Here is a 26390-nt window from a genome sequence, read left to right as displayed (position 1 = left end):
CAGGGTTCATTTGTGTCATACCATGCATGAGTACTTTATTTCTTTTTATGGTTGAATAATATTCTATTGTGTGGACATACCAGTTGTCCATTCATCAGTTGAATGTTATTGTGTGTGGACAGATGTTTATTTTTTCCCCACTGCTGTTGGATTTTATCCTCAAGTTATTGGGCTGATTTCACCATCTCTTTGCATTACCCATGCTGTCCTTCCTGACTTTTCAGCTTCTGTTTATCTAGCCTCGTTCTTTCAGACCTGGAGCCCAATTTTCCCTTTTTCATGAAACTTTCCCTCACTGTTCTGTCACTGACCATATGCTTCAGCAGCTGTCTAGTCTGTGCAAGACACTTATCCCTTAATTTTACATTGCTTTTCACTTTTCTCACAGTCTCACAGATATCTCACTGATATTTTTTATCTACTTTCTTGTCGATTTGTACATGTTCTTTGGACAAATATCTCTTCAGATCCTTAGTTTAACCATTAATTGGACTTTTTAAAATTGTTGTTTCAGATCCTTGTGTATTCCAGATATTAGTCCCTAGTCACATGAATTGTTTGCGAATACTTTCACCCATTCTGCAGATTGCCTCTTCACTCTGTTGGCTGTTTCCTTTGTTTGCAGCAGGTTTTTATTTCACCGTAGTCTCAATGGTCTATTTTGAGGATTTGGGCTGTACTTTTGAATCATAACCATAAAATCATTACCTAGACCAATGTCCTGAAGCATTTCTCCTAGGTATTCTTCCAGTAATTTTATAATGTTGGGTTTTATGTTTAAGTCTTTAATCCATTCTGAGTGCATTTTGTATATAATGAGAGGAAGGGACCCAGGTTCATTCTTCTGCCTATGGATATCCAGTTTTCCCAGCATCATTTATTGAAAACGGTGTTATTTCCCCAGTGTATCTTCCTGGCACCTTTGTTGACAATCAGTTGGCTGTAAATACATGGATTTATTTCTCAGTTTTCAGATCTGTTTCACTGACGTATCTGTCTTCATATCAACACTATGTTATTTTGGATACTATAGCCTCTTAATATATTTTGAAGTCAGGTAGTGCAATTTCTCCAGCTTTGTTCTTTTTGCTCAGGAGTGATTTGGCTGTTCGGGATCTTCTTTCAGTTCCATACAAATTTTAAGATTGCTTTTTCAATTTCTGTGAAAAACAATGGTATTTTGATAAGGATTGCATTGAATCTGTAGATTGCTTTGGATAGTATGGTTATTTTAACAGTATGATTTTTTTTTCCAATTCATGACCATGGGATGTCTGTCCATTTGTTTGTATCTTCTTCAGTTTCTTTCATTAGTACTGTTTAGTATTCCTCATAGAGATCTTTTACCTTATTTATTCCTATTTAATCTTTTTGTAGGTATTATAAGTGGGATTGCTTTCTTGATCATTTTCCAGCTAGTTCATTTGATATATAGAAGCACTACTGATTTTTGTATGCTAATTTGGTATCCTGCAACTTTACTAAATTTGTATATCAGTTCTAAGACTTTTTTGGTAGAGTCTTTAGGTTTTTCTTTTCTTTTATTTTATTTTCTTTTTTTTATTATACATTAAGTTTTAGGGTACATGTGCACAACGTGCAGGTTAGTTACATATGTATACATGTGCCATGTTGGTGTGCTGCACCCATTAACTCGTCATTTAACATTAGGTATATCTCCTAATGCTGTCCCTCCCCCTCCCAGGTTTTTCTTTCTTTAAGATAAGGTCATCTACAAAGAGAGACCATTTGACTTCTTTTTCCAATGTGGATGCCCTTTATTTCTTTTTCTCAGCCACTTGCTCTGGCTAGGAATTCTAGTACTGTGTTGAATACAAATGGTGAGAGTGAGTATCTTTGTCTTGTTCCAGTTCTTAGAGGAAAGGCTTTCCGCTTTTCGCTATTCAGTATGATGTTAGCTGTGGCTTTGCTTATGTGACTTTTATTATGTTGAGGGATGTTCCTTGTGTGCTTGATTTGTTGAGAGTTTTTCTCATGAATCTTATCAGATGCTTTTCTGCATCTGTTGAGATAGTTGTATGTGTTTTTCCCTTCATTCTGTTGATGAGATGTATGATGTTTATTGATTTACATATGTTGAACCATCCTTGCATCCCAGGGAGAAGTCCTACTTTATCCTGGGGTGTTAACTTTTTGTTGTGTTACTGGATTCAGTTTGCTAGTATTTTGTGGAGAGTTTTTGCATTTGCGTTCATCAGGGTTATTGGCCTGTAGTTTGTTGTTGTCATCCCCTTTCTAGTCTTGATATCAGGATAATGCTGACCTTATAGAACAAACTAGGAAGATTTTGAAGTGGTATGAGAAGAATTGGTGTTAGTTTTCCTGTAAATGATTAGTAGAATTCATCAGTAAAGTTATCTGGTTTGGGGTCTTTCTTTTTTTGTGAACTTATTACTGGTTCAATCTCATTATGTGTGATTCCTCTGATCAGGTCTTCTAGATTTTCCTTGATTGTGATCTTTGGTATTATCACAAGAGGGCACCTGGAGACAAAAATAGCCTGTCTAGTTTTGCCATTCTACATAAAGATATACTTGTGAAATAGGGAATGATTAATACAGGAGTAAAGGGAAGTATAATTCACAAATGGTTAAAAATAACACCTCAGTCAGCCTGAGAGGATGTATGGAAGCCAGAATGGGCAGGCCCCACCTCCAATAGCTTGCTTACAATGTTAGGAGCTAATTGCGTTTGGAGCTGCTTTAGATCTCTTTGGTCACCAGCTCCACTATATCATCCTCCCCTCGGAGGCATTGCTCTGAATTATACCTCAGTGCCAAATGCTTAATTTTTCCCACATAATGAATGAAATGTACAAACATGGTAAAAGCAAATGCTTGAAAATGTCTTTGAGGGATTTTTTTTTAATCTCTACACTGGTTTACTAAATACAAATATCTTTAGCTTATTTTCATTTAATTTATTTTATTGCATATATTTAAGGAATACAACATGATATTTTGATACATTTATACACAGTGAAGTGGTTATAGTCAAGCAAATTAACATATTCATCATCTCACATAGTTCTTCTTTATATATCAGTATTTCTAATGGCATTCTCAGAACCAGAAGGCAGCAAGTGTTATCTGTTAAGCCATGTATCATTGATAGTCATTTCTCCCCACTCCCTACTTTTTGAATTACTTATTTGTTAGAAATCCCCCTAGAAGTATGTATAATTCTTTAGGACAACTTCAAAACTATAATTGCATACAGTAGTCATACTCTGACCTATTTTCATAGTTAAAACACTGTTGCTGGGAATGTCATCAAAAATGCAAATTATGGAGGAATTATTTAGGAAAAAAAATGAAATACTAAGCATTCGTCTCTTGTACTCTTCACAGAACTCATGAGAGGGTAGTAGAGGCGACCAAGCCTCTGATGTAGAGAGAGAAGACCAGATCTTTATCCACTGCTCATAGTACAAGGCCAGTTCTAGAGTCACCTTGTATGTGAAATGTTAATAATGGTTTAGATCTCAACAGAAATCATATTCCAAGAGAGAATCTAAGGATCCCTACCTCATGCTCATGAACTTCAAATAACAGTGTAGATGACTACTTGTTTAAGGTTAGCTATATAATCTTTTTTTCTTTAGCTTTCAGATTTCTGATGTAATTCTTGCAGTTTATTTAGTGAAATATATTGAGTTGCTTAATTGCCTCACAATAGTTAAGTAAAGGTCATAATTATCTGTGTTAATAAAGGGAGGAAATAATTTTACAGTTTAAGTCCCTGGAGCTCTCATTTTCAGGAGCGACCCATTTGCTAATTCTATTCAATAACTGTAAGTAAATGGATGCATTTAAATCCTTTAAAAGCTGTATTTGTTAGGTTTTAGAAATTGAATGTTATTGCCTAATAACTAGAGGTAAACTTAGAGATGCTTTGGCTTACTTTCTAACTGATGTTAATATGGCTGTTGTTCACAACACTTGTAAAGCTTTCCACTCCTAATCTTATGTAAATGATTGGTACCTTAACATTTAATCACAAATGGTTGTTTATTATTTAAAGGAGTCTAAGATAAACAATTTTTATGAATTAAATACACCTGTGACACTATACAAGATTAATTTATGTTTTTAAGTTAAAAGTTTTGTCATTTTCTTACATAAGAGTACATCGTTAATTGCTGTTGTACTTGCAACATTTTCATCTCAATTTTTGTAAAATATGTCTATTGCTGGGCAATTGTACAACAACTTTTAAGTAGTTAAATCAAGCAAATATTTGAATTTTTAAAATAAAGTTCACAGATGTCTATCTTGTCATCACTTGAATGATTGGCAACTAATATGGTAGTGATATAAAGTCGTTAACTTGCCAATACACCAAACAGAATTAATTATATTCTTCCTTCCCAGAATTCCATGAAAAGCCATGCATGGTCGCCGTCTACCCTGGAAATGTGACAAGAACCTTCCAGTTCAACCATGTGATTTCACTCATGGTAAGAGTCCATTTCTGGGAATCTAAAAATAAATCCAACAATGACAAGCTATAGCAATTGTAGAGATTGTAAGGGAAAGGGTAGTTCAATCACGCTTGACCCAGTTTAAGACACTTGTGTAATGTTTGACCATTTTCAAGTGGGGGAAAATTACAAAAGCCAGTCACAGTGGCACATGCTTAAAAGTTCTCGCTATTCCAGAAACTGAGGCAGGAAGATCAGTTGAGCCCAAGAGTTCAAGGTTGTTGCATGCCATGATTCTGCATGTTTATAGCCACTGTACTCCAGCCTGGATCATGTAGTGAGACCCTGTCTCAAAAAAATTACAGAAACCATAAAACACTTTTTTTAAGACAGTGTCTTACTCTGTCACCCAGGGTGGCTTATGGTGGCACAATCATGGCTCACTGTTGATTCAGCCTGCTGGACTCAAGCAATTCTCCCACCTCAACCTCCTGAGTAACTGGGACTACAGGCACGTGCCACCATGCCTGACCTTTTTTTTTTTTTTTTTTCTTGTAGAGATGGAGTCTCACTATGCGGCCCACGCTGGTCTGAAATTCCTGGCCTCATGCAATTCTCTTTCCTCAGCCTCCCAAACTGCCAGAATTACAGATGTGAGCCACCATGCCTGGCCCCTTAAAGCATTGGTTGAACAAAAATAAATAAACAGCAACTAGTTTTCTTTGTGTATCGTTACTAAAATAATCATTTCAATCAATGAACTTTCATTTATAATTTTGGTGGGGTTTTTATGACCTCCTTAATGCAGAGAAAAGTAGCATAAGCCCATGTTAAGTGAAGACTCGACCTTGTTTCTTTTCTTGGCTTTATATCCTGACAGAACATAGAAGAGCAAACTGAGGGTTTCTTGGACAGCATTGCAGCCAAGGAGCTTAAAAGGTAACAAAGAAAATGATTGGTTTTGTACATATATTAGGAGATTCTAGCTAGCTGATTTTATTTTCATCATTTTGCTGGCTTATTTTGTTTTTCTGAAAATAAGAGATGATTTAAATCTAAGTGCTTCAGAGCCATGAAATTGTACAACTGGGCATGAAAAGATGAATGTTACATACCTCTGTAAATTGTTAAGGATGAGGCAAATATAAAATGTTCTCATTAGTTCTTACCAGAAAAATCAGGTCATATATCTGTCATTTTACCAGAGGATGATGTGTGTAAATGCAGATGTGATTCAAGGGAAGATTTTTTTTTAACTTTAGATTCTGGGATAAATGTGCAGAGCGTGCAGGTTTGTTACATAGGGATAATTGTGCCATGGTCGTTTGCTGCACCTATCAACTCGTCATCTAAGTTTTAAGCCCCGCATGGATTAGGTATCTGTCCTAATGCTCTCCCTCCCCTTGCTCCCAACCCCGGCAGGCCCTGGTGTGTGATGTTCCCCTCTCTGTGTCCATGTGTTCTCATTGTTCGACTCTCACTTATGAGTGAGAACATGCGGTGTTTGGTTTTCTGTTCCTGTGTTAGTTTGCTGAGAATGATGGTTTCCAGCTTCGTTCATGTCCCTACAAAGGACATGATCTCATTCTTTTTTATGGCTGCATAGTATTTTCTTGGTGTATATGTGCCACATTTTCTTTATCCAGTCTATCATTGATGGGCATTTGGGTTGGTTCAAAGTCTTTGCTATTGTGAATAGCGCTGCAGTAAACATACATGTGCATGTGTCTTTATAGTAGAATGATTTATAATCCTTTGGGTATATACCCACTAATGGGATTGCTGGGTCAAATTATATTTCTGGTTCTAGAGGCTTGAGGAATCGCCACACTGTCTTCCACAATAGTTGAACTAATTTACACTCCCACCAACAGTGTAAAAGCATTCCTGTTTCTCCACATCCTCTCCAGTATCCGTTGCTTGCTGACTTTTTAATGACTGCCATTCTAACTGGAGTGAGATGGTATCTCATTGCAGTTTTGATTTGCATTTCTCTGATGACCAGTGGTGATGAGCTTTTTTTCATAGGTTTGTGAGCCACATAAATATCTTCTTTTGAGAGGTGCCTGTTCATATCCTTCACCCACTTTTGATTGGGTTGTTTTTTCTTGTAAATTTGTTTAAATTCCTTGTAGATTCTGGATATTAGACTTTGTCAGATGGATAGATTGCAGAAATTTTCTCCCATTCTGTAGGTTGTCTGGTCACTCTGATGATAGTTTCTTTTCCTGTGCAGAAGCTCTTTAGTTTAATTAGATCCCATTTGTCAATTTTGGCTTTAGTTGCAATTTCTTTTTGTGTTTTAGTCATGAAGTCTTTGCCCATGCCTATGCCCTGAATAGTATTGCCTAGGTTTTCTTCTAGGGTTTTATGGTTTTAGGTTTTAGGTTTAAGTCTGTAATCCATCTTGAGTTAATTTTTGTATAAAGTGTAAGGAAGGGGTCCAGTTTCTGTTTTCTGCATATGGTTAGCCAGTTTTCCCAGCATTATTTATTAAATAGGGAATCCTTTCCCCATTGCTTGTTTTTGTCAGGTTTGTTGAAGATCACATGGTTGTAGATGTGTGGTGTTGTTTCCGAAGCCTCTGTTCTGTTCCATTGGTCTATATATCTGTTTTGGTACCAGTACCGTGGTGTGTTGGTTACTGAAGCCTTGTAGTATAGTTTGAAGTCAGGTAGCGTGATGCCTCCAGCTGTGTTCTTTTTGCTTAGGATTGTCTTGGCTATACAAGCTTTTTTGGTTCCATATGAAATTTAAAGTAGTTTATTATAATTCTGTCCAGAAAGTCAATAGTAACTTGATGGGAATAGCATTGAATCTATTAATTATGTTGGGCAGTATGGCCATTTTCACAATATTGATTCTTCCTATCCATGAGCATGGAATGTTTTTCCATTTGTTTCTGTCCTCTCTTATTTCCTTGAGCAGTGGTTTGTAGTTCTCCTCGAAGAGGTCCTTCACGTCCCTTATAAGATGTATTCCTAGGTTTTTTTGTTTGTTTGTTTTGTAGCAATTGTGAACGGTAGTTCACTCATGATTTGGCTCTCTGCTTGTCTATTCGTGTATAAGAATGATTGTGATCTTTGAACATTGATTTTGTATCCTGAGACTTTGCTGAAGTTGCTTATCAGCTTAAGGCGTTTTTGGGCTGAGATGATGGAGTTTTCTAAATATACAATCATGTCATCTGCAAACAGGGACAATTTCACTTTCTCTTCTCCTATTTGAATACCCTTTATTTCTTTATCTTGCCTGATTGCCCTGGCCAGAACTTCCAATACTATGTTGAATAGGAGTGGTTAGAGAGGGCATCTTTGTCTTGTGCTGGTTTTCAATGGGAATGCTTCCAGCTTTTGCACATTCAGTATGATATTGGCTATGGGTTTGTCATAAATAGCTTTTATTATTTTGAGATATGTTCTATCACTACCTAGTTTATTGAGTTTTTGGCATGAAGAGTATTGAATTTTATTGAAGGCCTTTTCTGCATCTATTAAGATAATCATGTGGTTTTTGTCATTGGTTCTATGTGATGGATTACATTTATTGATTTGTGTATGTTGAAACAGCCTTGCATCCCAGGGATGAAACTGACTTGATTGTGGTGGATAAGCTTTTTGATTTGCTGCTGGATTCGGTTTGCCAGTATTTTATTGAGGATTTTTGCATCAATGTTCATCAGGGATATCAGCCTGAAATTTTCTTTTTTTGTTGTGTCTCTGCCAGGTTTTGGTATCAGTATGATGGTGGCCTCATAAAATGAGTAGGGAGGAGTCCTTTTTCTATTGTTTAGAATAGTTTCAGAAGGAATGGTACCAACTCCTCTTTGTAACCCTAGTAGAATTCTGCTGTGAATCTGTCTGGTCCTGGGCTTTTTTTGGTTGGTGGGCTATTAATTACTTGTTATTGGTCTCAATTTCAGAACTTGTTATTGGTCTATTCAGGGATTCGACTTCTTCCTGCTTTAGTCTTAGGAGGGTGTATGTGTCCAGGAATTTATCCATTTCTTCTAGATTTTCTAGTTTATTTGTATAGAGATGTTTATAGTATTCTCGGATGGTAGTTTGTATTTCTGTGGGATCAGTGGTAATATCCCCTTTGTCATTTTTATCATGTCTATTTGATTCTTCTCTCTTTTCTTCTTTATTACTCTAGCTAGTGGTCCATCTATTTTGTTAATCTTTTCAAAAAACCAGCTCCTGGATTCATTGATGTTTTAAAGGGTTTTTCGTGTCTCTATCTCCTTCAGTTCCACTCTGATCTTAGCTATTTCTTGTCTTCTGCTAGCTTTTGAATTTATTTGCTCTTGCTTCTCTAGTTCTTTTAATTGTGATGTTAGGGTGTTGGTTTTAGATCTTTCCTGCTTTCTTTTGTGGGCATTTAGTGCTATAAATTTCCCTCTAAATACTCTTTTAAATGTGTCCCAGAGATTCTGGTCATTGTGTCTTTGTTCTCATTGGTTTCAAAGAACTTATTTATTTCTGCCTTAATTTCATTATTTACCCACTAGTCATTCAGGAGCAGGTTGTTCAGTTCCATGTAGTTGTGTGGTTTTGAGTGAGCTTCTTTTTTTTTTTTTTTACATGAACCAGTGATGCAAATCTTTACTGAACATTCTCTGGAATATAAAAGAACATGTTTTATTGCATTTATCACAAAACTTAATGGTAAGCATTTTAGATCATTTTTTGTTCCTCTAACAAAAAGCAGTTACTCCTGATAAATTTTTATCTTTGTTTTCTCCTTGCCTTTAGCTCTTTTATTTTTCCCTTGCTTCTCTCCCTTTCCTCTAACTTCTTTCTACCTTATGAATATATAACAGAGGTTACAGACCTCCTTAGGTTTGCCAAATCCTCAGAATTAAGGAAAATAACTGAAAAAATGTATTATATAAAATATGGACTTTAAATTTATATAGCTTTCCTGTAAAACTTTAATTATTGCTTTTCTTCCTTTGTGCTCTACTCTCTCCATCTCGAGTTCATATTATATATTTCTTAAAATTCTTGCTTTTCACATTGAATATCATCAATTTCCTCATTTCAATCTCTTCTTCTTTGCATTATGGGATATCTTTTTGAGCTCGGTTATTTTATTTTGATATTAATTTGTTTAGTATTTAATTTTTTTAAAATTATACTTTAAGTTTTAGGGTACATGTGCACATTGTGCAGGTTAGTTACATATGTATACATGTGCCATGCTGGTGCGCTGCACCCACTAACTCGTCATCTAGCATTAGGTATATCTCCCAATGCTATCCCTCCCCCCTCCCCCCACCCCACAACAGTCCCCAGAGTGTGATATTCCTCCTCCTGTGATCTCATTGTTCAATTCCCACCTATGAGTGAGAATATGCGGTGTTTGGTTTTTTGTTCTTGCGATAGTTTACTAAGAGTGATGATTTCCAATTTCATCCATGTCCCTACAAAGGACATGAACTCATCATTTTTTATGGCTGCATAGTATTCCATGGTGTATATGTGCCACATTTTCTTCATCCAGTCTATCGTTGTTGGACATTTGTGTTGGTTCCAAGTCTTTGCTATTGCGAATAATGCCGCAATAAACATACATGTGCATGTGTCTTTATAACAGCATGATTTATAGTCCTTTGGGTATATACCCAGTAATGGGATGGCTGGGTCAAATGGTATTTCTAGTTCTAGATCCCTGAGGAATTGCCACACTGACTTCCACAATGGTTGAACTAGTTTACAGTCCCACCAACAGTGTAAAAGTGTTCCTATTTCTCCACATCCTCTCCAGCACCTGTTGTTTCCTGACTTTTTAATGATGGCCATTCTAACTGGTGTGAGATGGTATCTCATTGTGGTTTTGATTTGCATTTCTCTGATGGCCAGTGATGGTGGGCATTTTTTTGTCTGTTTTTTGGCTGCATAAATGTCTTCTTTTGAGAAGTGTCTGTTCATGTCCTTCACCCACTTTTTGATGGGGTTGTTTTTTTTTTCTCATAAATTTGTTGAGTTCATTGTAGATTCTGGATATTAGCCCTTTGTCAGATGAGTAGGTTGCGAAAATTTTCTCCCATTTGGTAGGTTGCCTGTTCACTCTGATGGTAGTTTCTTTTGCTGTGCAGAAGCTCTTGAGTTTAATTAGATCCCATTTGTCAATTTTGTCTTTTGTTGCCATTGCTTTTGGTGTTTTAGACATGAAGTCCTTGCCCATGCCTATGTCCTGAATGGTAGTGCCTAGGTTTTCTTCTAGGGTTTTTATGGTTTTAGGTCTAACGTTTAAGTCTTTAATCCATCTTGAATTGATTTTTGTATAAGGTGTAAGGAAGGGTTCCAGTTTCAACTTTCTACATATGGCTAGCCAGTTTTCCCAGCACCATTTATTAAATAGGGAATCCTTTCCCCATTGCTTGTTTTTCTCAGGTTTGTCAAAGACCAGATAGTTGTCGATATGCGGTGTTATTTCTGAGGGTTCTGTTCTGTTCCATTGATCTATATCTCTGTTTTGGTAGCAGTACCATGCTGTTTTGGTTACTGTAGCCTTGTAGCATAGTTTGAAGTCAGGTAGTGTGATGCCTCCAGCTTTGTTCTTTTGGCTTAGGATTGACTTGGTGATGCGGGCTCTTTTTTGGTTCCATATGAACTTTAAAGTAGTTTTTTCCAATTCTGTGAAGAAAGTCATTGGTAGCTTGATGGGGATGGCATTGAATCTATAAATTACCTTGGGCAGTATGGCCATTTTCATGATATTGATTCTTCCTACCCATGAGCATGGAATGTTCTTCCATTTGTTTGTATCCTCTTTTATTTCCTTGAGCAGTGGTTTGTAGTTCTCCTTGAAGAGGTCCTTCACATCCCTTGTAAGTTGGATTCCTAGGTATTTTATTCTCTTTGAAGCACTTGTGAATGGGAGTTCACTCATGATTTGGCTCTCTGTTTGTCTGTTGTTGGTGTATCAGAATGCTTGTGATTTTTGTACATTGATTTTGTATCCTGAGACTTTGCTGAAGTTGCTTATCAGCTTAAGGAGATTTTGGGCTGAGACAATGGGGTTTTCTAGATATACAATCATGTCGTCTGCAAACAGGGACAATTTGACTTCCTTTTTTCCTCATTGAATACCCTTTATTTCCTTCTCCTGCCTAATTGCCCTGGCCAGAACTTCCAACACTATGTTGAATAGGAGCGGTGAGAGAGGGCATCCTTGTCTTGTGCCAGTTTTCAAAGGGAATGCTTCCAGTTTTTGCCCATTCAGTATGATATTGGCTGTGGGTTTGTCATAGATAGCTCTTATTATTTTGAGATATGTCCCATCAATACCTAATTTATTGAGAGTTTTTAGCATGAAGGGTTGTTGAATTTTGTCAAAGGCTTTTTCTGCATCTATTGAGATAATCATGTGGTTTTTGTCTTTGGCTCTGTTTATATGCTGGATTACATTTATTGATTTGCGTATATTGAACCAGCCTTGCATCCCAGGGATGAAGCCCACTTGATCATGGTGGATAAGCTTTTTGATGTGCTGCTGGATTCGGTTTGCCAGTATTTTACTGAGGATTTTTGCATCAATGTTCATCAAGGATATTGGTCTAAAATTCTCTTTTTTGGTTGTGTCTCTGCCCGGCTTTGGTATCAGAATGATGCTGGCCTCATAAAATGAGTTAGGGAGGATTCCCTCTTTTTCTATTGATTGGAATAGTTTCAGAAGGAATGGTACCAGTTCCTCCTTGTACCTCTGGTAGAATTCGGCTGTGAATCCATCTGGTCCTGGACTTTTTTTGGTTGGTAAGCTATTGATTATTGCCACAATTTCAACTCCTGTTATTGGTCTATTCAGAGATTCAACTTCTTCCTGGTTTAGTCTTGGGAGAGTGTATATGTCGAGGAATTTATCCATTTCTTCTAGATTTTCTAGTTTATTTGCATAGAGGTGTTTGTAGTATTCTCTGATGGTAGTTTGTATTTCTGTGGGATCGGTGGTGATATCCCCTTTATCATTTTTTATTGCATCTATTTGATTCTTCTCTCTTTTTTTCTTTATTAGTCTTGCCAGCGGTCTATCAATTTTGTTGATCCTTTCAAAAAACCAGCTCCTGGATTCATTAATTTTTTGAAGGGTTTTTTGTGTCTCTATTTCCTTCACTTCTGCTCTGATTTTAGTTATTTCTTGCCTTCTGCAAGCTTTTGAATATATTTGCTCTTGCTTTTCTAGTTCTTTTAATTGTGATGTTAGGGTGTCAATTTTGGATCTTTCCTGCTTTCTCTTGTGGACATTTAGTGCTATAAATTTCCCTCTACACACTGCTTTGAATGCGTCCCAGAGATTCTGGTATGTTGTGTCTTTGTTCTCATTGGTTTCAAAGAACATCTTTATTTCTGCCTTCATTTCATTATGTACCCAGTAGTCATTCAGGAGCAGGTTGTTCAGTTTCCATGTAGTTGAGCGGTTTTGAGTGAGTTTCTTAATCCTGAGTTCTAGTTTGATTGCACTGTGGTCTGAGAGATAGTTTGTTATAATTTCTGTTCTTTTATATTTGCTGAGGAGAGCTTTATGTGGTATGTGGTCAATTTTGGAATAGGTGTGGTGTGGTGCTGAAAAAAATGTATATTCTTTTGATTTGGGGTGGAGAGTTCTGCAGATGTCTATTAGGTCCACTTGGTGCAGAGCTGAGTTCAATTCCTGGGTATCCTTGTTGACTTTCTGTCTCATTGATCTGTCTAATGTTGACAGTGGGGTGTTAAAGTCTCCCATTATTAATGTGTGGGAGTCTAAGTCTCTTTGTAAGTCACTCAGGACTTGCTTTATGAATCTGGGTGCTCCTGTATTGGGTGCATATATATTTAGGATAGTTAGCTCCTCTTGTTGAATTGATCCCTTTACCATTATGTAATGGCCTTCTTTGTCTCTTTTGATCTTTGTTGGTTTAAAGTCTGTTTTATCAGAGACTAGGATTGCAACCCCTGCCTTTTTTTGTTTTCCATTTGCTTGGTAGATCTTCCTCCATCCTTTTATTTTGAGCCTATGTGTGTCTGTGCATGTGAGATGGGTTTCCTGAATACAGCACACTGATGGGTCTTGACTCTTTATCCAATTTGCCAGCCTGTGTCTTTTAATTGGAGCATTTAGTCCATTTACATTTAAAGTTAATATTGTTATGTGTGAATTTGATCCTGTCATTATGATGTTAACTGGTTATTTTGCTCGTTAGTTGATGCAGTTTCTTCCTAGTCTCGATGGTCTTTACATTTTGGCATGATTTTGCAGTGGCTGGTACCAGTTGTTCCTTTCCATGTTTAGCGCTTCCTTCAGGAGCTCTTTTAGGGCAGGCCTGGTGGTGACAAAATCTCTTAGCGTTTGCTTGTCTGTAAAATATTTTATTTCTCCTTCGCTTATGAAGCATAGTTTGGCTGGATATGAAATTCTGGGTTGAAAATTCTTTTCTTTAAGAATGTTGAATATTGGCCCCCACTCTCTTCTGGCTTGTAAGGTTTCTGCGGAGAGATCAGCTGTTAGTCTGATGGGCTTCCCTTTGAGGGTAACCTGACCTTTCTCTCTGGCTGCCCTTAACATTTTTTCCTTCATTTCAACTTTGGTGAATCTGACAATTATGTGTCTTGGAGTTGCTCTTCTCGAGGAATATCTTTGTCGCATTCTCTGTATTTCCTGAATCTGAACGTTGGCCTGCCTTGCTAGATTGGGGAAGTTCTCCTGGATAATATCTTGCAGTGTTTTCCAACTTGGTTCCATTCTCCCCATCACTTTCAGGCACACCAATCAGACGTAGATTTGGTGTTTTCACATAGTCCTATATTTCTTGGAGGATTTGCTCATTTCTTTTTATTCTTTTTTCTCTAAACTTCCCTTCTCACTTCATTTCATTCATTTCATCTTCCATTGCTGATACCCTTTCTTCCAGTTGATCACATCAGCTCCTGAGGCTTCTGCATTCTTCACGTAGTTCTTCAGCCTTGGTTTTCAGCTCCATCAGCTCCTTTAAGCACTTCTCTGTATTGGTTATTCTAGTTATACCTTTTTCGAAATTTTTTTCAAAGTTTTCAACTTCTTTGCCTTTGGTTTGAATGTCCTCCCGTAGCTCAGAGTAGTTTGATTGTCTGAAGCCTTCTTCTCTCAGCTCGTCAAAGTCATTCTCCATCCAGCTTTGTTCTGTTGCTTGTGAGGAACTGCGTTCCTTTGGAGGAGGAGAGGCGCTCTGCTTTTTAGAGTTTCCAGTTTTTCTCTTCTGTTTTTTCCTCATCTTTGTGGTTTTATCTACTTTTGGTCTTTGATGATGGTGATGTACAGATGGGTTTTTGGTGTGGATGTCCTTTCTGTTTGTTAGTTTTCCTTCTAACAGACAGGACCCTCAGCTGCAGGTCTGTTGGAATACCCTGCCGTGTGAGGTGTCAGTGTGCCCCTGCTGGGGGGTGCCTCCCAGTTAGGCTGCTCAGGGGTCAGGAGTCAGGGACCCACTTGAGGAGGCAGTCTGCCCGTTCTCAGATCTCCAGCTGCATGCTGGGAGAACCACTGCTCTCTTCAAAGCTGTCAGACAGGGACATTTAAGTCTGCAGAGGTAACTGCTGTCTTTTTGTTTGTCTGTGCCCTGCCCCCAGAGGTGGAGCCTACAGAGGCAGGCAGGCCTCCTTGAGCTGTGATGGGCTCCACCCAGTTCGAGCTTCGGGGCTGCTTTGTTTACCTAATCAAGCCTGGGCAATGGCGGGCGCCCCTCCCCCAGCCTCGCTGCCGCCTTGCAGTTTGATCTCAGACTGCTGTGCTAGCAATCAGTGAGACTCCGTGGGCATAGGACCCTCCGAGCCAGGTGCGGGATATAATCTCGTGGTGCGCCATTTTTTAAGCCCGTCGGAAAAGCGCAGTATTCGGGTGGGAGTGACCCGATTTTCCAGGTGCTGTCTGTCACCCCTTTCTTTGACTAGGAAAGGGAACTCCCTGACCTCTTGTGCTTCCGAAGTGAGGCAATGCCTCGCCCTGCTTTGGCTCGCACACGGTGCGTGCACTCACTGACCTGCACCCACTGTCTGGCACTCCCTAGTGAGATGAACCTGGTACCTCAGATGGAAATGCAGAAATCACCCGTCTTCTGTGTCGCTCACGCTGGGAGCTGTAGACCGGAGCTGTTCCTATTCGGCTATCTTGGGTCCTCCCTTTGAGTGAGTTTCTTAATCCTGAGTTCTAATTTGATTGCACCATGGTCCGAGAGACTGTTTGTTATGATTTCAGTTCTTTTGAATTTGCTGAGGAATGTTCTACTTCCAATTATGTGGTTGATTTTAGAATATGTGCTATGTGGCACTGAGAAGAATGTATATTCTGTTGATTTGGGGTGGAGAGTTCTGTAGATGTGTATTAGATCTGCTTGGTCCAGAGCTGAATTCAAGTCCTGAATATCCTTGTTAAGTTTCTGTCTCATTGATTTGTCTGATATTGACAGTGGGGTGTTAAAGTCTCCCACCATTATGGTGTGGGAGTCTAAGTCTCTTTGTAGGTCTCTAAGAACTTGCTTTATTAATCTGGGTGCTCCTGTATTGGGTGCATATATATTTAGGATAGTTAGCTCTTCTTGTTGCATTGGTCTCTTTACCATTATTTAATGCCTTTCTTTGTCCTTTTTGATCTTTGTAGGTTTAAAGTCTGTTTTATCAGAGACTAGTATTGCAACCCCTGCTTTGTTTGCTTTCCATTTGCTTGGTACATATTCTTCCATCCATTTACTTTTGAGCCTATGTGTTTCTTTGCACATGAGATGGGTCTCCTGAATACAGCACACCTATGGGTCTTGACTCTATCCAATTTGCCAATCTGTATCTTTTAATTGTGGCATTTAGCCCACTTACACTTAAGGTTAATATTGTTATGTGTGAATTTGGTCCTGTCATCATGATGTTAGCTGGTTATTTTGCCCGTTAGTTGATGCAGTTTCTTCATAGTGTTGATGGCCTTTACAATTTGGTATGTTTTTGCAGTGGCTGGTACCAGTTTTTCCTTTCCATGTTGAGTGCTTACTTTAGTAGCTCTTGTAAGGCAGGCCTGGTGGTGACAAAATCTCTCAGCATTTGCTTGCCTGTAAAGGATTTTATTTCTCCTTCGCTTATGAAGCTTAGTTTGGCTGGATATGAAAGTATGGGTTGACATCATTCTCAGCAAACTATCACAAGGACAGAAAACCAAACACCACATGTTCTCACTCATAGGTGGGAATTGAACAATGAGAACACTTGGACACAGGGCAGGGAACATCACACACCCATATACACGGGCCTGTCGGGGGGTGGGAGGCTGGAGGAGGGATAGCATTAGGAGAAGTACCTAGTGTAAATGATGAGTCAATGGGTGCAGCAAACCAACATGGCACATGTATACCTATGTAACAAACCTGCACATTGTGCACATGTATCCTAGAACTTAAAGTATAATTAAAAAAAAAAGAAATTATAGGTTGAAAATTCTTTTCTTTAAGAATGTTGAATATTGGCCCCCACTCTTTTCTGGCTTGTAGAGTTTCTGCAGTGTGATCTGCTGTGAGTCTGATGGGCTTCCTTTTTTAGGTAACCTGACCTTGGTCTCTGGCTGCCCTTAACATTTTTTCCTTCACTTCAATCTTGGAGAATCTTGTGATCATGTGTCTTGTGGTTGCTCTTCTCGAGGAGTATCTTAGTGGTGTTGTCTGTATTTCCTGAATTTGAATATTGGCCTGTCTTGCTAGGTTGGGGAAGTTCTCCTGGATAATATCCTGAATAGTGTTTTCCAACTTGGTTCCATTCTCCCCATGACTTTGAGGTACACCAATCTATCATAGGTTTGGTCTTTTCGCATAGTCTCATATTTCTTGGAGGATTTGTTTGTTCCTTTTCATTCTTTTTTCTCTAATCTTGTCTTCACGCCCTATTTCAGTAAGTTGATCTTCAATCTCTGATGTCCTTGCTTCCACTTGATTGATTCAGCTATTGGTACTTCTGCATGCTTCACGAAGTTCTCATGCTATGCTTTTCAGCTCCATAAGGTCATTTATGTTCTTCCCTAAACTGGTTATTCTAGCTAGCAGGTCCTGTAACCTTTTATCAAGGTTCTTGGTTAGCTTCCTTGCATTGGGTTAGAGCAGGCTCCTTTAGCTCAGAGGAGTTTGCTATTACCCACCTTCTGAAGCCTGCTACTGTCAGTTTGTCAATCTCATTCTCCGTCCAGTTTTGTGCCCTTGCTGGAGAGGAGTTGTGATCATTTGGAGGAGAAGAGGCATTCCGGTTTTGGGAATTTTCGGCATTTTTAGGCTGGTTTTTCCTCATCTTCGTGGATTTATCTACCATTGATCTTTGAGGCTGATGACCTTTGGATGGGGTTTCTGTGTGGGGGGGTCCTTTTTTCTGATGTTGATGTTGTTGCTTTCTGTTTGTTAGTTTTCCTTCTAACAGTCAGGCCCCTCTTCCGCAGGTCTGCTGCAGTTTGCTGGAGGTCCACTCCAGACCCACTTGCCTGGGTATCACCAGCAGAGGCTGCAGAACAGCAAAGATTGCTGCCTGTTTCTTCCTCTGGAAGCTTTGTCCCAGAGGGTCACTGGCCTGATGCCAGCCAGATCGCTACTGTATGAGGTATCTGTCGACCTCTGCTGGGAGGTCTCTTCCAGTCAAGAGGCATGGGGGTGAGGGACCTGCTTGTGGAGACACTCTGCCCCTTAGCAGAGCTTGAGCACTGTGCTAGGGTAATCTTCCTTGTCAGGATCCGCTGCTCTCTTCAGAGCTGGCAGGCAGAAACATTTAAGTCTGCTAAAGCTGTGCCCATAGCTGCCCCTTCCCCGAGGTGCTCTGTCCTAGGGAGATGGGTGTTTTATCTATAAGCCCCTCACTGGGGCTGCTGCCTTTCTTTCAGAGGTGCTCTGCCCCGTGAGGAGGAATCTAGAGAGGCAGTCTGGCCACAGCTGCTTTGCTGTGCTGTGGTGAGGTCCCCCTAGTCCAAACTTCCCAGCTTCCTTAGCAATGTCATGGGAAAGCTGCCTACTCAAGCCTCAGTAATGGCAGACGCCCCTCCTCTCACCAAGTTTGAGCATCCCAGGTTGACTTCAGACTGCTGTGCTGGCAACGAGAATTTCAAGCCAATGGTTCAAAGCTTGCTTGGCTCCATGGGAGTAGGACGTGCTGAGCGAGACCACTTGGCTCCCTGGCTTCAGCCCCCTTTATATGGGAGTGAAGAATTCTGTCTCTCTGGGGTTCCAGGTGCCACTGGGGTATGAAAAAAAAAAAACTCCTGTAGCTAGCTCAGTGTCTGCCCAAACTGCTGCCCAGTTTTGTGCTTGAAACCCAGGGCCCTGGTGGTGTAGGCACATGAGAGAGTCTCCTGGTCTGTGGATTGCATTTTCCCTAACTTTAAGGAAAATTATATTACTTATTTCTCTAGTATATGATTTCAGTTGTACTGGTGGTTGAAGCAGTTATTTTTCTATGTTCATAATGTTTAGCCTTAAAGGCATCTCTCACTATTCCGTGAAGTCTAGCTTCGCCACTAATCGATTAGCGATAGAGTGATTAGAGATTCCTGTACATATACTTGGCTAATTTTTACTTTCCGTTTGTACATTCTAGTTTAATTCTGGTATGCTTTGTTTTATATATGAGGAGTAATTTTAAAATTTGATTGGTTCCTCTTTTAATTTTATTGTTATGAAAACGAAACTTAAAATTAGCCTGAACAGCTACTTCACTGTGGGACTTTTTTGCACATATAATAATTTTCTGATCACGGAATCTTAAAAAATGATTCCAATTTTATAAAAGATAAAACTTACCTGGTTTAAAAACTATGTATGTTCAAGCATTATTTAACACTTGTGTGCCTAACAGAATGCATAACCCACAGTAGTCACTGAGTAAATGTTTTCTTTTAATGTTTTAAATAGGAAGACTCTTTTTTACATTGATTAGTTTTGGATTTGGGGTGCACTACTGACACATTCAGAAATGTTTATTTCAGTAATTTCTCTATTTCTCAAAGATGCTTTCTATTTAGCAACTTCTTCTAAATGTGGTTATACAGGTACATCCAAGCTAAAACAACATTTCTAAATCTTTGATTTTTTTTCATGGTGGAGCATTGTGTCTCAACAGAGTGAGTTGCGTTTCTTCCTAACTAAAAAGAGGCCTGTTTGCATCATGAAGGCAGTGACTCTCTACTCCAAATTTTAACTCCAATGAAGCTATCATAATAGTTACGCTGTTTATTCAGGATACAAAGACAGTGTTTGCTAAACCTTTTGTTACATCAGTTATATATGTTCTATATAATCCCTTCTGTCTGCACTTTATTGTACTTTCTTACCAAATGTCCAGTACTCAGTTTACCCTTTGAAAGTTTCAGGCAATCTCTCACCTTCTTCCCATTCTTTCTCTCCACTTTTTTCAGAAGGTCTTTAAATATATGCGTGGCTCTGTGCTGATGAGTCCTCAATCACCAGACTCTTCCCCACTCATTTTCTCTGTGACAAAATACATGTATTTCATAATCACAGACTGACAAATATCATTTCCTCCATTCATTAGCCTATTTAAATTTATATTGAATTGCAGTGGTTTAAATAGGCAAACATATTTGATTCTATGACACTTGAGTGCATATTTACTTTTACAACACTTGAATGGTCCTTAAAATAGAGAATGCTATCACAGTTTAATTTGAAAACATCAAAAGTTACCGAAAATATAGTAGCTATAAAAATGTGTGTGTGTGTGTGGTGTGCATGTATTTATTAAATCAGTCTCGAAAAATGCAGCAGTATTTTCCAGCCAGTAATCTCAAGTGTTATTTGACAGTAGCCTGTTACTAGACACTATTGTTGAATGAATGAACTATATTCATTCATTCAATGGGCTTTCCCATTGTTATTGATTTCACTATATTTCTTTTTCTAAAATTTTCCTTTTGAATCTTCTCCTCTTAAAGTGTGGGATGTGTTGGAGAATGTACAGTAAGAGCATGTAACTGAGGAAGAAGGAAACATTGGTATACGTGTTGTAAGGTCAGCTTTCTTGCTGAGGCTGTGGGGAGGTAGGCAGCAAATCCCCTTTGAAGTTGGGAACATAGGAGTCAGACAGATGAACAGCAACATACTAGCTTTTATTACTGACTCAGAATAACTAATGAGGGATGTGGCTCAGATGTGCAGGCACAGTGGGCTTCTGAACACTTCATCCCAGATTAGGCACCCACCCACACAGTTATAAGTGGAGAAAGCTTGATACCCATCCCCAAAGCAGGCTGCCTGCTGCAGAGATGACAGCTGACTTGAATTCATGTCACTGTGGGCAGTCACATCATTTCACAGGACAGACATAGAACCAAGCGAGCACAAATTCACCCTTTTGGTAAATCTTTCCAAGAGGAACGTAGAGAGAATGTAAGTCCTCACATGGAAATGTGAGGCCAGGGAAACCAAGGTTCTCCTATCATTTCTGCCTGGATTTAAATTGTAATTGAAATTAAATCCATGTCTTTGTAATGATGAGGCAGTGGACAGAAGTGTGCTAGATGAAAAAGAGAAATCTGTTTTGTGTCTTCAATTTTGCTATAAATAACCAACAACATGGATAATTGACTTACTGATTGATTGTGGTAAACCATGTTTTATTTGGAGAAAATTAATAGTCCTTTTGAGGAATAATTTTTCTCAACTTCAGCTTGCTTAGTTCAACTAAAGGCTCTTTATTTCATGTTCCCTGTCCTGTGACTTAAAAAAAAAAAAGTTCTTTATACATTGAGTACATTCACTGCTACTGACAAAAGTTCTGACGTTAATTGCTGTTCTAGTTTTTTTTCATAACTTTCAAACTTAAAATTTAGAGAAGTACTGTTTTCTGTCTCATGCCTAAACATTATTGAGCTATGTGACAGTTTTACATATGCATTTCCTCTGAGTTGTATTTTAAAATCTGTGTCTGTTTTCTGAATAAGAAGGAAGCAGCTGGCATAGAACTCCAGGCTTAGTAAGGAGACCTGAAGCCCATTTCCGGCCTGTATGTAGCTAATTAACTACGTGACCTCAGGCAAGCTACAATCTCTCTGAGCCTGTGTTGCCTCCTATGAAAAGTTAGGGACTTTAACTACATTGGTGGCATACCTTAAAAAATTGAAGAATAGCACTTTCCTTTTTAATAAAACGTCTACGAAACTGTATTCTGTAAGACAGAAGTCCAGCTGTCTGGCTAAGGGAGGGATGGGAGCTCTAAACTGTGACTTCCTTATCTTTTAATCCTGCAGTGTCCTGCGTGGAACCTTAGATTTCTTTGGGACGTAGTTTGAAAACTACCAGTTATGAGAGAATTTTTCTAATTAGCTAAAATTTGTTGGTACATTGTTCTGTGTATAATTTGTCACCTACTGATTTTTTTAATGAAAAAGTACAAATGAAGTTTCAAATGTGCTCCCCTTATTAATGTTGGACTTGAAGCCGCCTCCATCATCTGAAACATAATCTCCACCTGGAAATAAACAGAAAGACCACGGAGAAAGGAAGAATGTGTTTAATGAAAAGTTTATGTATTTTAATTCATTAGGAGCTAATGTAGCTTTTGATTTGATTGGTATATTGCATAAAATGAAGATAAGCAGTTTACTAAGCTTTTTTATTTCCTCTGACAACGTTCAGTTTCTCCTAAGCTGTTGCTCTACACACTTCCAAAGCCATTGATGCCACCTTTGTCTCTAACTGAATAGGACAGTGATTAATGTCACCAAGATGCTTTTCTCGCCATTTTCCTTCTATAACCTGTACCAGGCACTGTATTAAGTCATTCAATGGGTGACAACAGTTCTGAATTTCTATTAAGGGAATTATTAGGAAAATATATTATTTAATGGAAAAGCAAGAATAAAATGAAAGGGATTTTGAAAAGTCATTTCATATTTGCCAGTTTTCACTGCTGAATATGGGCAGAACTGCCTCAGCCTGCCACCAGCCAGGACAAAACTGGGGCCATCAACCCTTCTGACAGCTCTTGGGAGCCCCTTTCAGAACAGCTGCCTCCCTGTGTTCTGGTCTGTCCCTTTTCCCTCTGACCCTGCAAATCTGACCTGGTATCTCTTTCCCAAAGAGAGTTGCCCTCAGCAGTCATTTGTGTGGTAAAATATTCAAAAGTCAGCAAAAGGCTGGAAGAGGATTTATGTAGGGAGAGGCAGCTCCAGGATTGGACTAGAGGCAACTACTTCTACACTCTTTCAGAGTTAGGAGGGAAAAGAATGACCTTTACTTAAATCTATTCTACAAAAAGTTCCCTCTATCTAGAGAGTTAAGACTTCTTGAGGATAAAAGTAAGAAGCCTATCGAGAAAAGTATTTGATTTGTAATCTAAGTAACATGTCAGTATTATGAAAGTATTTGTGACTGTGGTATAATGAACTAATACAATCTATTACACAAAGGAAATATTTAGGAGAAGAGCTTTTGGAAGAAAAGAAAATAATAACATTACATTTGTAGGTTCTTAGTTCAAGTTATGTAAAACTGCACATTTTACACAGTGTTAATGAATGATAACGTAAGATTTCTTCAATAAAGGCTTCTCCCTTTATCTGGTATTGAGTTATTACTTTTATAAGACCCAGCTAGTAATGATTTTGTCATGTCACCCATTTTATAAAGTCTATCTATAATGTTATTGTCACAAAAAGTTATAGAAAACTGTCTCTCTATTCCTAAACCTGTTAGTCAGAAAAATGTCTTTACACCCAAAATTTGTGAAGGCATTGGATATCATATTATCATGATCACTGTGGGTGAAAAGAGTCAAATTCTGTAAAATATTTGAAGAGATTTATTCTGAGCCAAATATGAGTGACCGTGGCCCATGACACAGCCCTCAGGAGATTCTGAGAACATGTGCCCGAGGTGGTTGGGGTACAGCTTGGTTTTATATATCTTAGGAAGGCATGAAACATCAGTCAAGTACATTTAAGAAATACATGGGTTTGGCTTCGGAAGGCAGGAAAACTGAAAGCGGGGGCTTCCAGGCTATAGGTAAATTTAAACGTTTCTAGTGGACAATTGGTTGAGTTTGTCTAAAGACCTGGGATCAATAGAAAGGAATGTTCCTCTTAAAGATAACCTAGATTGTGGATAGCCTAGACAGATAATCTAAAGATAACCAGGATTGTGGAGACCTTGAGCAGAGGAAGCACTTTGATAGCACACTTTAGAGCCAGCAGGTTGTAAATTGTTTTTATTGGACTTAAAAGGGTGCCTGGCTATCAGTCGATTATCTCCTGGATCTGGGAGGGAAGGAAGGAAGAAAGGAAGGAAGGAAGGAAGGGAGGGAGGGAGGGAAAGGGGCCAGGGGATTCTCTATAGAATTTGGATTTTTCCCATAAGAGATTTTGCAGGGCAATTTCAAGGTATGGCAAGGAAATATATTTTGGGGTTAATTTTTTTTCCTTGTCTCATAATGTTATGCTAGAGTCAGATTGAAAAGAAAGTCACAATATATAGAGTTAAATAAAACCCATCTGATGAGAATTTATGGTTTCTGGGGCATGACTCCCCAGACTCCTAGGTAGGAGTTTGGATAAGATAAAAACCAGAGCTTAGTTCTTATCACCATGATATAGTTGTTATTTTTAATATATCAATATTAATTGTAGTTTTTATCAATGCTGTTAGTATTAATCTAAACAGCACAACACATATATGTTCTCTGTTATCTAAACTTAAAATAAGTAGGAATTTTATTTATATGGTTATTGTTTAAGCAATTCTCAAGTTAGATCTAGCCTTTGAAATTATTATATAAAAGGCTACATTTTTATAAGTGATGTAGCATTCTCATAATAATGTTTCCTGTTTAACTTAAACATTATAAATTATATTTGACATATTTCAGATGCCGCAGGAGTTTCAAGACAGTATAGCTAGAGAGCTACTAAAAGGTATGTTGCCAAAGTTTATGAACTAAATTTAATTCATTGATTTCTGAAACAAGCTATGAATAGCAAATAGCAAGCATCCCTTTCCATAATTTGGTTAACAGGTAATATGTTAAATATTTTTTCATACACACCACTAATGAAAGATGTGAAAGCATTAACATTTATAATGAAAAGTATACTTAACTCGTCATTAATTCATCATGTACCTTAGCTTCAGAGAAATCTCAAGAAGTCTGTGTATCCTTTTTCCTCTGGCTCTACACTTTCTTCACTTCTACCGTCCCTATGGACCTGCCAGCCAGCACACTGAAACTGTTCTCAGAAAACAAAGGCATCATCGACTTCCCAGGTTTATGGTGGTGATTTAAGGCCAAGAGACAGACTCCAGGCTCATCTAGTAACACTCAGGCTACTCCAGTTCAAAGGCAGCCACGTGACAGGTGACATTTTAAATCTCCAGTCATTTACTTTGTCATTGGTTTACTTTTGCTCTCAGGAAAGGTTCCAGATTCCTAGCATGGAGTAAAAACACCCAAATCAGTTTGGCTCCTGTCAAGTTATTCTGCCTCATCTCTCATCACTTGCCATACTCTGTCCCTTTGCTCTAGCATCTTGCCAAAGTCGGCTACGCAGAACACAGGGACCTTCCTCGGCTCCAGCTCTCTGCACGTGTTCTTCCCTCCATCAGCCATTCTTCTCTCTTGTCCTTCAGGTATTAACCTACATATTGTCTCCAGCAAACAGCCTACAATATTGACGTGAAACTGAGATACATGTCTCGTCTGTGTGTTCCAACAGTGCCCTGTTTAATACCTGCCATAGTGTCTGTGACTGTCTGTGGAAATTGCCTGCGTGTCTGCTTGCTTTTCAGGTTGTAGCATGCAATGTTGAGGGGTGGACTGTATCATCTTCGTCTTGTAATTTCGGTGCTTGTCCTAGTTCCTGAACATATGGTTGTTGAATAAATGAATGAAAAATGAGAAAACCAGGAGTTCTGATACTTAACCACAATGGTAATTCAATCTGTGACTATGACCAAATTATATTTCACAGTAATTTTGTATTGTAATATTGCATACGTATTTTTTATTCTTATGAACACTGATGAAGTTCTCAACTCATGTTACTGACTTACACTTAGTTAACTGTGGAATATTTGAGATAAGTAATTCTTTCTTTTTTTTTTCCAGATGCTGCTGAATTTGAATTGGGATCGTATGTGGTTCCTCATCTAGGAACTAGTGATGAGTCAAATATAAATTAAGATATAGTTTGGAAATATTAAGAAATATGTATTGATTTTAACCAGAAATATATGATCTGAAAGACAGTAGAATGTAATTATTGGTCTGTTTACCTGACATTTTGCTTCCCATTATGTATATGACGTGAAAATCTTTATTAAAGGAAAGTATTTTTGTATCATGCCTGTCTGATGAAAACTTATATAGTATGTAAAGTAATGATTCTTGGTCCTCTTGAGTAACTCTCAAATGGATCTTACAAATGTAAACTAGTATTATTGGCCGGGCGTCGTGGCTCACACCTGTAATCCCAGCACTTGGGAGGCCGAGGTGGATGGATCATGAGGTCAGACCGAGACCAGCCTGACCAACATGGTGAAACCCCGTCTCTACTAAAAATACAAAAATTAGCCGGGTGTGGTGGCGCACCTTTAATCCCAGCTACTCAGGAGGCTGAGGCAGGAGAATCCCTTGAACCCAGGAGGTGGAGGTTGCAGTGAGCCAAGATCGTGCCACTGCACTCTAGCTTGGGCGATAGAGCAAGACTACGTCTCAAAAAAAAAAAAAAAAAAAAAAAAAAAAGAGAAAAGAAAGAAAAGAAAAAGAAAACGAGTATTATTATTGAGTTTTACATACTCAAACTTTCAAAATGCTAGCTGGTTAAACAGCCAAACAGCTAAGTTGTCATTAATACTTCAGTGGAGTTAGATGGTTTATTCTTATTTTATAATTTTTCTATGGTGATAGATTTTGATTTAGACAGACATCCTTTTGACATATTGATACTGTGGTCATTGTCAATGTTTGGATGT

General features: G+C 38.4%; 1 protein-coding gene across 3 annotated transcripts in view; it reads left to right on the top strand.

The window, feature by feature from the left end:
* LOC117975541 (ankyrin repeat domain-containing protein 26-like) overlaps positions 1–26187 on the top strand; it is an 82723-nt gene extending 56536 nt beyond the window's left edge. The window contains exons 17-24 of one of the 3 annotated variants that reach the window (XM_055097121.2): positions 3372–3597; positions 4395–4480; positions 5003–5097; positions 5325–5383; positions 17861–18018; positions 24289–24334; positions 24546–25347; positions 25525–26187. The gene's annotated coding sequence lies outside the window, so the exon portion shown is untranslated. Of the gene's footprint in view, positions 1–3371; positions 3598–4394; positions 4481–5002; positions 5098–5324; positions 5384–17860; positions 18019–24288; positions 24335–24545 lie in introns of all 3 variants that reach the window. The other 2 variants (XM_063595894.1, XM_063595895.1) reach the window with 2 other exon arrangements.
* Positions 26188–26390: the final 203 nt, after the last annotated feature.

This window comes from Pan paniscus, chromosome 14, assembly GCF_029289425.2.
Source record: "Pan paniscus chromosome 14, NHGRI_mPanPan1-v2.0_pri, whole genome shotgun sequence".
Taxonomy (NCBI): Eukaryota; Metazoa; Chordata; class Mammalia; order Primates; family Hominidae; genus Pan; species Pan paniscus.
This window is presented reverse-complemented; position numbering and strand designations above follow the sequence as displayed.